The sequence below is a fragment of the Cervus canadensis genome, chromosome X (genome assembly GCF_019320065.1).
Source record: "Cervus canadensis isolate Bull #8, Minnesota chromosome X, ASM1932006v1, whole genome shotgun sequence".
Taxonomy (NCBI): Eukaryota; Metazoa; Chordata; class Mammalia; order Artiodactyla; family Cervidae; genus Cervus; species Cervus canadensis.
In genome coordinates this window covers 97895130-97907651 of record NC_057419.1, presented here as the reverse complement: position 1 = coordinate 97907651, position 12522 = coordinate 97895130, and the positions used below count along the sequence as shown (strand labels likewise).

The 12522-nt window shown below is 54.1% G+C and overlaps 1 pseudogene; it reads right to left on the bottom strand.

Annotated features, from left to right (window-relative positions):
* Positions 1-2431: 2431 nt before the first annotated feature.
* Positions 2432-8177, bottom strand: LOC122435664 (annotated as a pseudogene).
* Positions 8178-12522: the final 4345 nt, after the last annotated feature.

Below are 12522 nucleotides of genomic sequence, written 5' to 3'. Positions count from 1 at the left end.
CCCTCCAGGGTCATGCTGCAGAGACAATGGCTCCAAAGTCAGGGGAGGGGAGAGCGCACACAGCAGATCACAGGAACCGGAAGGCTGGGTCTCCCTTGTTAGCAGTCTGCCACAGGCAGAGGAGGCCCCTGAGAAGTGACACAGGGCGATGCAGCCCAGGGCTCTGTCAGCCTCAGCACTGAGCTGCTGTGACGCCCGACCGGGCTGCTCAATTCCAAGCCAAAAGGCAGCCCCTTATGAAGGTTCACAGCCTGGGGAAATGCTTAAATTTCAGAAGGTTTCATTAGCTTTTCTGTCTTGACATCCATATGCCATATGTGACCTGGAATCACATGCAGACGCTGCTACTTAAAGACCACGTCCCCAGAAACCTCAGCATGTGTGGCACCTGCTTACCTTTAAATCTATAGAGAAAGGGGAGACGTGCAGATTGCAATCACAAGTCATCTGCTTGTCACAAAAAGCAACTTTTATTTACAAAGTCAAGACTGCCTGATATCAAAAGAGACCCATGTGGTACTTCACCCCCACCGCTCAGTCCTTGGTAGATTTTGACTGATGTCTGCAGAGTGAAGTGGCTAAGCACACATCCTCCTGGGCCAGGCAGAAGTGGCAGCCTGAGGTCACACAGGATTGCAGGGAGGGAGCATGGTCTTGATGAGCTGGCCCTGGACAATCAAACTGTCTCGAGCCCCACACATGCCCAGGCCACCAGAGGAGAGGCCAGGCAGCTCCAGAGGCACAGGTTTAACTCAGTCCCCAGGGCCGAACAGGTGACAGTGTCTAGGAGAGTGGAAATGCAATTTAACCAGACAGGGTGTCTCAGAGAGGGGGCCTGCCTCACAAGGGCTCCAACTAGGTAACGGTGACCCTGGAGGCCCAACCAGGAAGACCCTGGGGAGCCGGTGATCCATGGCCAACTCACTTCCCACCAGCTCTGCCCGAGCCTCCCTCGGCCCAGCATTCATCTTGGGTCCTCAGTGGCCCCTTCTTCCCCTGTGCTCCTTTGCTCTGTCCCTTCACAAAGGGAGGTGCCATGGCCAGACATGGATGAGGTGGGGAGGCTGGAAGAGGCTGATTTCTGGATGACAGAAACAAGGCTTAGCCTGTGGTGAGCAAAGCTGGCGGTGCTCTGGATTGCCAGGTCTCTGCAGGAGGAACCGCCTGGGACTCCCTGGGAACTGTCAAGAACCAAGGCCCTGGGATGACTTGAGCTACAAACTGCCAGGGGAGGGTGATGAGTCCCCATGGCCTGTGTCTTGTGAACGCCCGACCCCACAAGCAAGGCCTGTGACTGGGCAGCAAGGCACTCAGCCATCTGCTGAGCCTCTGGAAAGGAAGGGAAGGTCCCCATCTCCAGGGTCTGAGGTCACGGCCAGGGGGCCTCCCAAGGCCCAATGCAAACCCCTCAGATGATGAGCTCTGCATGCCCCCACCCTCAGCAAACCTGGGGATGCTCAAGCCTCACTCAGGCAGCACCTCCAGCCTCTGAGCGCTGCTCTGGGGAGTTGTAGAGGGGAGACGGCAGCCAGGCTATCATGGAGGCTGGGCCAAACTGCAGTTGGCCCTCAGAGGCCCCAGGGGCAGGGCAGGGCAGCGACCCACCCTCCTCCTGAACATCTCTCCTTCCTGGGGGAAGAGTCTAAAGTCGCCCGACCAGTGGGGACTTTGAACCCACGACTCACAAGTTGTGGCCCCCAAGTGCCCCTCTGGCCACTCTGCACAAGAAGGGCTCATGGCGGGGGAGGGGGGGCATCCATGCAGACCAGCCGAAGAGAGCCACCAGGAGACGACCCTGGGGATGCCCCAGAGAGGAGAAGTGTGAAGTCACTATGAGCAGCCAAGGCCATCTCCAGGCTGCTGAGTTCTTGCTGACTCACCTGCCGCTGCCCACACTCTTCAGCTAAAACATCATTTATACAAAAATTTCCAAAGTGTGGTGACACTGAGGGGCCCTGGTGGGAAGGTGAGTGGATCCCGGTGCTCCCCCAAGGTCATGGGCACAGCAGCACCCCCATCCAGCATCTGTGCTAGGACTGCAGCCTTCTCTCAAAGGTTAACGAGGTGCCCTCCTGAGAGAGGACAATGGGGTCCAGTCACCCCAGAACAGAGGATCCTATGAAATACAACTCCAGCCCAACTGGGACTCCTGGGGGCCCCGGTCTGGGCTGTCAGGCTGAGTCTTCACACCGCCCCCCCCCCACTTTGTCAGTTAACTCAGGGAGTCATAGGCTTGGTCTTTGGGGCCAGTCTCAGGTGGGCAGAGGGAGGGGCCCATGTGCTGTGGAGACTCGAGGTGAGGACCAGAGGAGACTGAGGGTCCCCAGGGGGTGCACGTGCAGCCCTCCTGACAGCCCTGGATGACTGTTGGGCGTGGTGTCCAGATGTAATGTCACTGATCCCGCTGGGAGGGGAGAGGTGAGGGCCTGGGTCAGGTGCCCGGGTTCAGGTCAGCAGAGTGAAGGAACCCAGCTATGCTAGGAGTCAAGGTAGAACCCTGAGGGGGCCTCTGGGGCCCCAGGACATCCAGGTCGACACTGCTGTCAGCCCTGGGAGACCACGGCAGGGTTGTAGGAATGAGCCCCCTACTCCCACTTGCTTCTCAGGGGTCCTGGCTAGGGAGGGCCTGGTTCTAAGGGGAGCAAGGTTAGGGACAGAGGATGGTGCTCAGACCTGCTGAGAGTCAAAGTGAAGAGCAGAAGGAGAGTGGAGGAACGCCCAGGGCATCATCTCATCTCTGGGAAGCCCTGGGTTTGGAGCCCTGGTGTCACGTCCACAGGCTTCCCTTTGGGGTCTCAGTGAGGTGATGGCCTTGGAGTGATGGCCCTGCAGCCGGTAAACACAAAGGGCATCCCTGGACCTGCCAGGGCTCAAGATGAGGACCTTGAGGGAGGAAACAGGGAATCCCTCCGGTCCCGGCACCTGCTGTCAGCCCGGGACGACTCTCACGGGGGCATGAGCTCTGGGTCTCAGGGACATTGGAGACTTGATATAAGGGGCGAAGCCTCAGAGATTGGAGGGGAGATTCTTAGGTTCTGAAGGAGTTTAGGTGAGGACCTTGAGGGGGGACTGAGGGGAGCCTGGACCCCAATCAGAGGAGACTTAAGAGAAGCCAGTCCCTGCTGTTGGTCCTTGACATCCCTGGGGTAGGATGAGTGCAGGAGAACATGGTCAGACTTCCTGACATACAGGTCTCATACTATGGACATGGTGTGGGGGAGGAGTTCCTGATATCTGGGTCTCAGACTGAGACCTCACATGTGAGGTGGGGACTCAGGAAGACAATTTCCCAGGTCCTGCGGGGTGTCAAGTTGAGGATCCTAGGAGGGACTAGGGGACCATGGACCCCAATCAGAGGGCACCTCAGAGAAGCCCATCTCCGTTGTCAGTCCAGGGCAACAGTGGAATAGAATGAGTGAAACAGGCATGGTCGGATTTCCTGACATCCGTGTCTTCGAGAGATTGGGGCCCTGGTATAAGGGACAAGGCTTCAGTTGGGGAGAGGCATGAATCCAGGTCCTGCCCGGGGGCAAGGTGAGGTGCCTGAGGAGAACTGAGAGGACCCTGAGGGAGGATTGATGGAACCCGAGAGATCCCTGCCCCTGAAGTCATACGTGGGAGCCCTTGAGGTGAGAAGAGCACAGTAGGCCCGTCTGCCTTCCTCACATGCAGGTCTCAGAGAGACTGGGGGCCTCATGAGAGAGGGAGGGCCTCAAAATGGAGGACAGGATAATCCTGCATCCTGCCTGGAGCCCAGCCTCCATGAGAGGAAGGAATGAGGCAGTTAGACCCTAACATGAGGAGGGATCCTCGCCTTTGATGGGGGTCTTGGAGGCCGCAGAGTGGGGCGAACAGGGTGAGCAGTTTCTTGACCTCTGGCTTAGGGACCTCGAGACCTGAGGTGATCAGGCAGAAGGCTGAGGCTTCAGGTCCACAGAGGGTGGGCTTCCCGGACCCCGAGGGAGGACTGAGCAGACCCCCACCACTGTGGTTAGTGCTGGAAGGCCAGGCAGGATGTCAGGAGGAGCTGAGGGCCTACGGGAGGCCCTGAGCAGGTGTGGCCACACGTGGGGCTCCTTAGCACTTTCTGTTCTTTTTCTGAGTTTCTATGCAGGCCCCCAGAGGGAAGGGACCAGGTTGTGCCACGGGAAAGGTGAACATTACAAGGGAACCCCAAGGAGACCTCCCACCGCACAACTGGGAGGACCTCACAGAGTCCACCCTTTGTACCATCCCAGAACGCTCAGGGCTATGCCACAGGATACTGCTGAGGTGCCCCCTCCATGTCTCTCACAGGAACCAGAAGGCAAAGGCAGAAGTCTGAGGCCCATGTCCTGAGGTCAGAGAGTAGGGGAGGTCCAGCCAGTGCTAGGAGTCAAGTAAGGAGGGTGTCCTAAGTGTGCAACAGGGCTTCCCTTCCCAGAATAGAGGGGACCCCACAAGGGCCTAACCCTCACACCTTGTCAGCCCCAGAAATCTTGGACTGTGCTGTCTGCACCCTGGGGAGCCACCTCACATCCTCCTTCAGGCAGCCAGGGGACTGGTCGCCCCAGAGGCATGCCCCTGTGAGGTCTGAAAGCACCCCTCAAGGGAAGACCTGTAAGTGGTCTGTGTCAGACCACTAAGGATGCATTTCTCAGCCGAGGCCACTCACAACCCCTCTCTCCCCCAGGCCCATCATCCCCATCTATTCCCCTGCCTCACTCCTGTCTGTGGTTTGATCCCAGGCATCACACTCGTGGTCAGGATGACTGAGCTGAGCAAGCCCAAGGAAGACCTTTAGGATCCAGGCGAGGCCCAGGGCCTGGTGAATGTGAAGCTCTTGGGGGCTGAGGCGGGGGAGGCTGCATCCACCTCAACCTCCTCGCTCCCAGTCTCCTCCTTGCTCCTGCAGACAGAGGATGAGATGGTTGGATGGCATCACCAACTCAATGGAAATGGGTTTGGGTGGACTCCAGGAGTTGGTGACGGACAGGGAGGCCTGGCGTGCTGTGGTTCACAGGGTCATAGAGTCGGACACGACTGAGCGACTGAACTGAACTGAACTGACACAAATTTTAAAAGGAGGTTTCTCTTAAAATACTGTGTTGCCATAATGACACCTGGTTCCACCTGAAGTTGACTATTCTCAAACCTTGAGTTAACCAATGCATTTTTCTTATGGAAATGCTTGTCTCAAGCTGTATTAACATACTATGCATTTACCCCAGACTCTAATGGCTCAGAACTGACTTGACAAACCATTATGTTATACTCAGACATTGTTCCCCTAACCTATGTAAACGAAACTATTTGTATGGTGATCTGCCCTTCTACAAGATTCAAGTCAATCGCTTTATGGCCTGGGATGACTCCTCTGGTGCCAAGAGTATCCCAAAATACATCTTATGGATGAGAGGCCTGGTGCCATTCTGAGTTTTAAGGCATTCTTTTCTTTCATTAACAGACTGCTAGTGACTATATAACATCCAGCTAAAAACTAGCAGGGGCGAACTCTGTCTGCCGCCTTCAGATGTCTATGTCAGAAGCTTTCTCTATCTCGTTTATACTTTGATAAAACTTTATTACACAAAAGCTCTGAGCGATCAAGCCTTGTCTCTGGCCCCGGATTGAATTCTCCTCCGGAGGCCAAGAATCCCAGAGTCTTTTCATGGGTCAGCAACAACCTTTCAACCTGTTACTCCATCCTGATGGCGCTCTTTTCAGTCATGGTCCCAGTCGAAACCCCTGAGTCAAAGGAGGAGCAGGGAGAATCCTCAGATTATAAGTGTGCCCTCTGTGAGCAGGTCAAGAACAAGCCCAATCCCTGAGCTGCCAGATCCCTAGGGACACTCAAAAGCACTCTTTTGTAATCAAAATAGATTTCTGGCTCTAATAAAGTAAAGCAAAACTCCAGTGGAGACAATAAACAATCAAATAAGAACTGCGAGTCTGTGTTCTTTCTATCTGTCCATTGTATTCACACATGGCACAAGATGAGCCAGAAAAGGCTGGAAGCCCACGCCCCATACAGGCTTTGGTCCAGTTCCCACGGTCCCTTTTCATCTGAAACAGCAGCATTTCACAGATTCATCCAAGCATCTGACTCATGAGCCGAGTGCTGAGGCAAGCCCAGGACGGACAGGTCCCTGGGCCTTGCCTGCCACTCAGCAGACGGCCCAACTGGGCTTCCGACTTTGGGGTGTCACCTTCCATGAGTCATGCACCCTGAAGCAGAAGAGATCCTCAAGTGTCCCCCAACGATGCCACAAGTTTCTGATCAGCAGCTGAGTGTCCCAGCTCCCTATCCAGGGGCCTCCCCAGGAGACTCACTGGAAAGCAGGGTCACGCCAGCCGCCAAGTGCCTTGCAAACACATTACCCCAAACCCAAAGACAAGTACAAGGTTTCCACAAGGTGAACACCAGCCCTAGTCGCTCTGCCCTCACAGCTGTATTTAGGAGCCTCTCTTTGGGCGTGAGGCGGCCAGGCACTGTGTCCAACAGACATGCTTTGAGAGCCAAGGGACACTTTACAGTAGGACAAGGGTCACGTGCAAAGATAACCAGTGGCCTGTTTCTGGGCCTGTGGGCCTCTCTGCCTGCCGATGTGCAGCCCTGCCCCCAGCCTTCCCCCATCACCCCCTGGTCATTGTTCCAACATCTGGGACTTTGGACCAGAACAGAGAGGGAAAAACACTAACCTGTTTCCACAACACATTTCTCTCAACCACCCAGATCCAGCAGGGCCAAAACAACTGGCAACGCCATCAATTCATAAAGGTCAAAGTCCCAGAGACTCTCACTGATTCCAGAGCAGCATCACATGAGGGGAGTCCCTGCCCCCAGCCCCGCGCCAAGTGGGCACCACAGCACAGGGCCGATTCAGACAGAACCAGATGGGCAAGTCCAGAGCGCAATGGTGACTGCATGGTATCAGCATGTCTGGTCTCGGTCACTTTCCTCTCGAGAGCCCAGTCTGGACAGGCCTCCTGCCCAAAGAGGATCAGGTGCTGGAGGATGTTCACCTGGAAGATGTCCTTCCTGCCCCTCCCATCGATGGGCTGCAGCAGCCAGCAGGGGTTGGCAAGCACAGTCATGTACTTCTGTTGCAGGTAGGGTAGCAGGCCTTGATTCTCCAGCTCCTCCACCTAGTTGGGACCTAGGTTTTCTAGGCACAGCAAAATGCCCCCGATGACCACGAGATGTGTGCAAAGACAGGACACAGAATGAGAACAAGGTCATTCAAAGTTGCACCTGCTTGAGACTAAGACCGTATCATGGAGGGAACCCGAGGTGAACTGGGTCCTCTGGCTGAGCATTTCAGACGGGCTCACCTCGGCAAAGGGAACTCACAGCGAGGCCAAGCGAGGGAGGGAGCAAAATGAAAGGGAGAGGCCTGGTGCCCCATGAACCCACCAGGCCACAGGCAGCTCTCAGTCTGCCCACTGCAGGCCCCAGGGACAGAGCAGGAGGGCCCCAGCGGGGGCCAGCAGACATCAGGTCCCCAGGGGATTTACCAGCAGACAGGTGTTGCTGTGGGGCCTCACCCCTGGGGAGTCAGGGGACTTGCTTAGGCCCTGCTTCAGGCAGTGTGGGTATGGAACCCAGGCTGGGTGCTTTACTGCCTCTCACGGTCTCTGCCGGGCACACAGACACACGTGGGGACACAGACACACAGGCACACAGACAAGTGCCACGTGCAGACCTGGACCCACCTCTGCCTCAAGCACAAATGGGGACTGAGGCCCAGAGTGGTGATCAGGCACCTCGGGCAGCTGGCTCCCAGCCCAGGGACCCTTGCTGTCCCTCTGAAGAAACCTCAGCCGCCATGCCCAACCTCACAAACTAGTTCAACAGAAAACAAACAAGCATAATCCGGCCAAGATCCAGGGCAGTGCTGGGGGCCATGCGGGCAGCAGGAGGCAGGGCATCACTTACCCACGATCACTCCATGACTGAACTTTACCCCGTCCCGCAGCAAGGCCTGGATCTGGGTGGGGCTCATCCCCAGCCTCTGCTCCAGCAGCTCCCGCCAGGCCGCGTCCTCCCAGTCCCGGTGTGCCATGTGGACGGCCAAGGTATAGTGCTGGTGGCCACGTAGCATGGGCTGCCACGGCATCTCCATCTCCAGGGTCTTGACACCGTTTAAGACAAAACCCGCATAGGGCCGTCAGAAGAGCAGACAGCCGAACTTCATCTCCCAGGGCTCCCAGGTCTTCATGTGGCTGCAGAAACACAAAACCACAAAGGTCAGGAGTGTGATTCAGTGGCCTGCAAGCTCACAGCCCTGGGCTGGACCTCAGCCCCACGAGCCTGAGCATCCTCCAAATCTGCTGACACAGAAAGCATGGGTTGGAGAGAAGGCTGGCTCTTTCCATCTGTCTCCACGCAGTCCACTGATAGCAGGGTGGCAACCCAGAGGACCCATCCATCCCATGCAGTCTGTGGGGAGGTCAGCAAGGAGGGTGGGACAGCGGGAGAAAGGCATGAGGTGAATTCCAAGACAGAGGGCCCTGAAACCCTGAGAGCACTGAGGAGGGAGGGCAAGCCCCCTGGCTTCACAGCCCAGAGGCCAGGCTCTGGTCCTCTCCCAGCACAGACAGGCATTGTCCTGGGCTTGGCTTCCCCCACTCCCTGCCACCACCCCACCTTTCAGCTCTGCGGCCCCATCATTGCCCATGCTCTGCAGATCCCCCGTCTTAGCCCAGGGATGATGAGGGCAGATCTATGCTAACCAATGTGGACTCGGCCATGGGGCACCCTGGACCTCAAAAGCCCTGCCAGGTGTCTTCCCTGTAACTTTGGGAGCCACTTTCCACCCAGTCCTTCCCATACCACTGCCTCCACTGTCAGCAGATGTCCCGGGCCCTGCCCAGAGCCTAGAGAAAGAACAAAGAAGAGCAGGAACTCCTGAGATGGGTGCACTCCATGTCACCACCAGGGCCTAGGATGGCACCATGCAGGGATCACAGAATTCAGACTTCAAATAATCCACTAGGTTATCGTCACCTCGTTCGATGGCTGAGGAGGCACGGAGGCATAGATATGTAGCCCATGACTTCAGGGGACTTGAACACACGCACCACCATTCTCACTTCTTTCCCTGTACCTGGAGGGGGGTGGTCCCTGCTCACTGGAGGCGGGTGGAGGCAGAGGAGCAGAGCTGCGAGCCTGAACGTCAGCAGGGTCTCAGCACCTTGCAAGGGGCCTCCGTTTCCACATGGCTGTGAGGATGGGGACAAGGTCCCAAGGGCACCCTGTTCAGGGCCTTCTGGGCCTTTTCCTCCCCGAGCACAGCAGAGCCACAGTTCTCACAGGCCCACGAGGCCCTACGTGATCTAGCTCCTACCCTGGTGGCCTGCTCTTCTCGACCCTGGGTTCACCCCCAGTGGCCACAAAGGCCATCTTTCCATCCTTGGAACATTCCAGTGTGTTCCTTCCTCAGAGCCTTTGTAGGGTATGAGGACTCACATCGTGTACCCTCAGAGTCAGGTGTTGGAGTCCCAATCTCAAATACCTTGGCGTGACCTTACAGACAAAGGAAAGTTCTTCACAGAGCTGATGGAAGTCAAGTGAGCACAATAAGGATGGACCCTCCTCTAACAGTAGAGCTGTCCCCATATAAAGGGCACATTTAAAGACAGACAGGCACACGAGGGAACTGGGGTGAAGAGGAAGGCAGAGCTCTCCAAGCCCAGACACACCCACCAAGGCCAGCAATGCCCTGGAAGAGATGGAGGAGAGATGGGAGAGACGCTCCACAGCCTTGATGAGAGCCAACATCAGCCAACACCTCGACCTCGGCTGCCGGGCCTCCTGAACCAACATGGATCCTAGTATGAGCCACCCAGTGTGATCCAGATGTGACTGCCAGCAAATGAAGCCAGAGGGTCAGCCCTGTCCGGACATCTCTCTGCAGGGGCAAGTGGGGAGTGGGGAGATGGCTTCTCCACTCCCAGCACCTCGGGCACACTCTTCCACGTCTGCGCATCTTCATGTGTCTGTTTACACCTGCCAGTGTCAGGGGTCCCACAAGTTACTGATGCTTCCCTCTTGATGGAAGGGAAGGGAAAGCTCATTCTGCCAATACAGCCACTCGACATGACCACACACTCATTGAAAAACCATGCAGGAGGTGGCCCAGGGCACATGGCACACACCCGAGGTGCTGACACACACCAGCAAATGGCCTCCCACAAAGGCTTCCCCTGTTTCCACTCCACCAACCACAAGCTAGGGTGTCATGGCCTCATGCACTGGCTGGCCCTGAGCATCATCATTCGGTTGAACGTTTGCCCACCTGCTGGGTGACTGCGGGGAGCGGCTTGAAAGAGCTGACTCTGGGAGCTGCCTTGATTGATTGTCGAGGGTCTGTTCGCAGACATAGCTCTCTGTCCCGCCACCCCTCTGAAATTTACTATCCAAGTTAACTCCTAACAGACCATTAGTGAGCCTTGAATGCACACAAGGTGCAGATAGATGGCTTTGCACGACTGCCCTTAAGATAAGTAGGATGCCTTTGGCGCCAGGAGAGAGCTCTGGTGATTGTTATCTTAAAGATGATGTACATGGGGAAGAATTTTCTTTGGGATGCCTCTCTTCTTGGTTTAGTATATATGTAACCCTGAGAAATAAAGAATCATCGTTGACTGCAGCGATCCTCTCGACCCCATCTGTTCTGTCTCCTTTTTTCTTAGCCTAAAGGAACGCGTAGTGTTGCTCGCTGAAATCTTCCGGCTGGCCCGGCAAGTGGCGCCCAACAGCGTGGGGCTCGACGAAAGTTCCTTGCGGCCGCTGCCCGTTGAAACTATTAAGGTAAGTAAGAGTGTGTGTATTTGTATATTGAGGGGCAGGAAGGAATATTGTCGAGAGTATAAACCATGGGACAAGATAATAGTCATCAGTTGTTTGTGCATATGTTACAGATAATGTTAAAGGATCAGGGAATGCAGGTTACTAAAACAAAATTGCAGACTTTTCTTAGTTTTGTTGAGGAAGTATGTCCCTGGTTTCCGCAGGAAGGGACTATGAGTTTAGAGATATGGAAAAAGATAGGGAAACAGATTCAAACCTATTATACTCTCCACGGACCTAATAAGGTTCCTGCGGAAACATTTTCATTATGGTCTTTAATAAGAGACTGCCTTGATTTTGAACATGAGGAAGGGAGTAAATTAAAACACATGCTCCCACCCGAAGAACCAATTTATGCTACTCCTAAAGTTTATGCTACTCCTGAAGGGAAAGGACCCACAACCTTTGAATTAGAATCTGCAAAACCTTTGAAGGAAAATGAGGGAACGCTGACTCCAGAGGATGAGGAAAGTTTAGAGGAACAGGCAGCTGCTTACCATAAAGATGATCATTGGGAATTACTTGTAACTGACAATTCGAATGAGCAGGCAGCAGCTGCCCCTCCGACAAAGGGTCTGGAGGCACTCATGCAGAAATTATTAATAACAATAAAGGAAGAAATAAAAAGGGAAGGTAGGGATGAAGGCGCTGGTGCAATCTCTACTGCGCCTCCTGCTTATGCACTCTCAACTATTGCTGGATTAGATCCTCCACCTATTTCCAAACCTGAAAATTTGTTGAATATAACTCGTGAATCACACAGTTTGTCCCCCTTGCAAAAGGCTATGCAACAGGCCCAAAGAGCTGGAGAAACTGTTCAGGGATTCTCCGCTACTTTCCCGGTATTCGAGCATGAAAACCAAAGGTATTATGAAGCTTTACCTTTCAAACAACTAAAGGAATTAAAAATTGCCTGTGCTCAATATGGACCTACGGCTCCTTTTACCCAGACCATGATAGAGAGTCTAGGAGGTCAAAATTTGCCACCTAGTGATTGGAAACAAATTGCAAGAGCTTGCTTATTAGGAGGGGACTATTTATTATGGAAATCAGAATTTACAGAACAATGTGGCCATATAGCTGAACTAAACCAGCGACAAGGGATCAATACTACATATGAAATGTTGGTAGGGGAAGGGGCCTACCAGAATACCAATGCTCAATTGAACTATTTGCCTGGAGCATATGCTCAAATTTCTAATGCTGCTCGGCAGGCTTGGAAAAAGCTCCCTTGCTCTAGTAATAAGACTGAGGATCTTTCAAAAATTCGTCAGGGGCCTGATGAACCATATCAAGATTTTGTGGCTCGTCTTCTTGAAACAGTAGGTAAGATTATAGCTGATGAGCAGGCTGGAATAGTGCTTACTAAACAATTAGCCTATGAAAATGCAAATTCTGCCTGTCAGGCTGCACTTAGACCGTACAGAAAAAAGGGAGGTCTATCAGATTACATTCGTATATGTGCTGATATCGGACCTTCCTATATGCAGGGTATTACCCTGGCTGCAGCTTTACAAGGTAAAAGTATAAAAGAAGTATTATATCAACAGCAAATGAAAAATAAACGAGGATTACCTAGTAGGGGAAATGCTGGCTGTTTTGTTTGTGGCCAGCCTGGACATCGTGCTGCCTTTTGCCCCCAACGAGCCAATTCAGGGAATATTAAAACTCCTAATTTATGCCCTAGG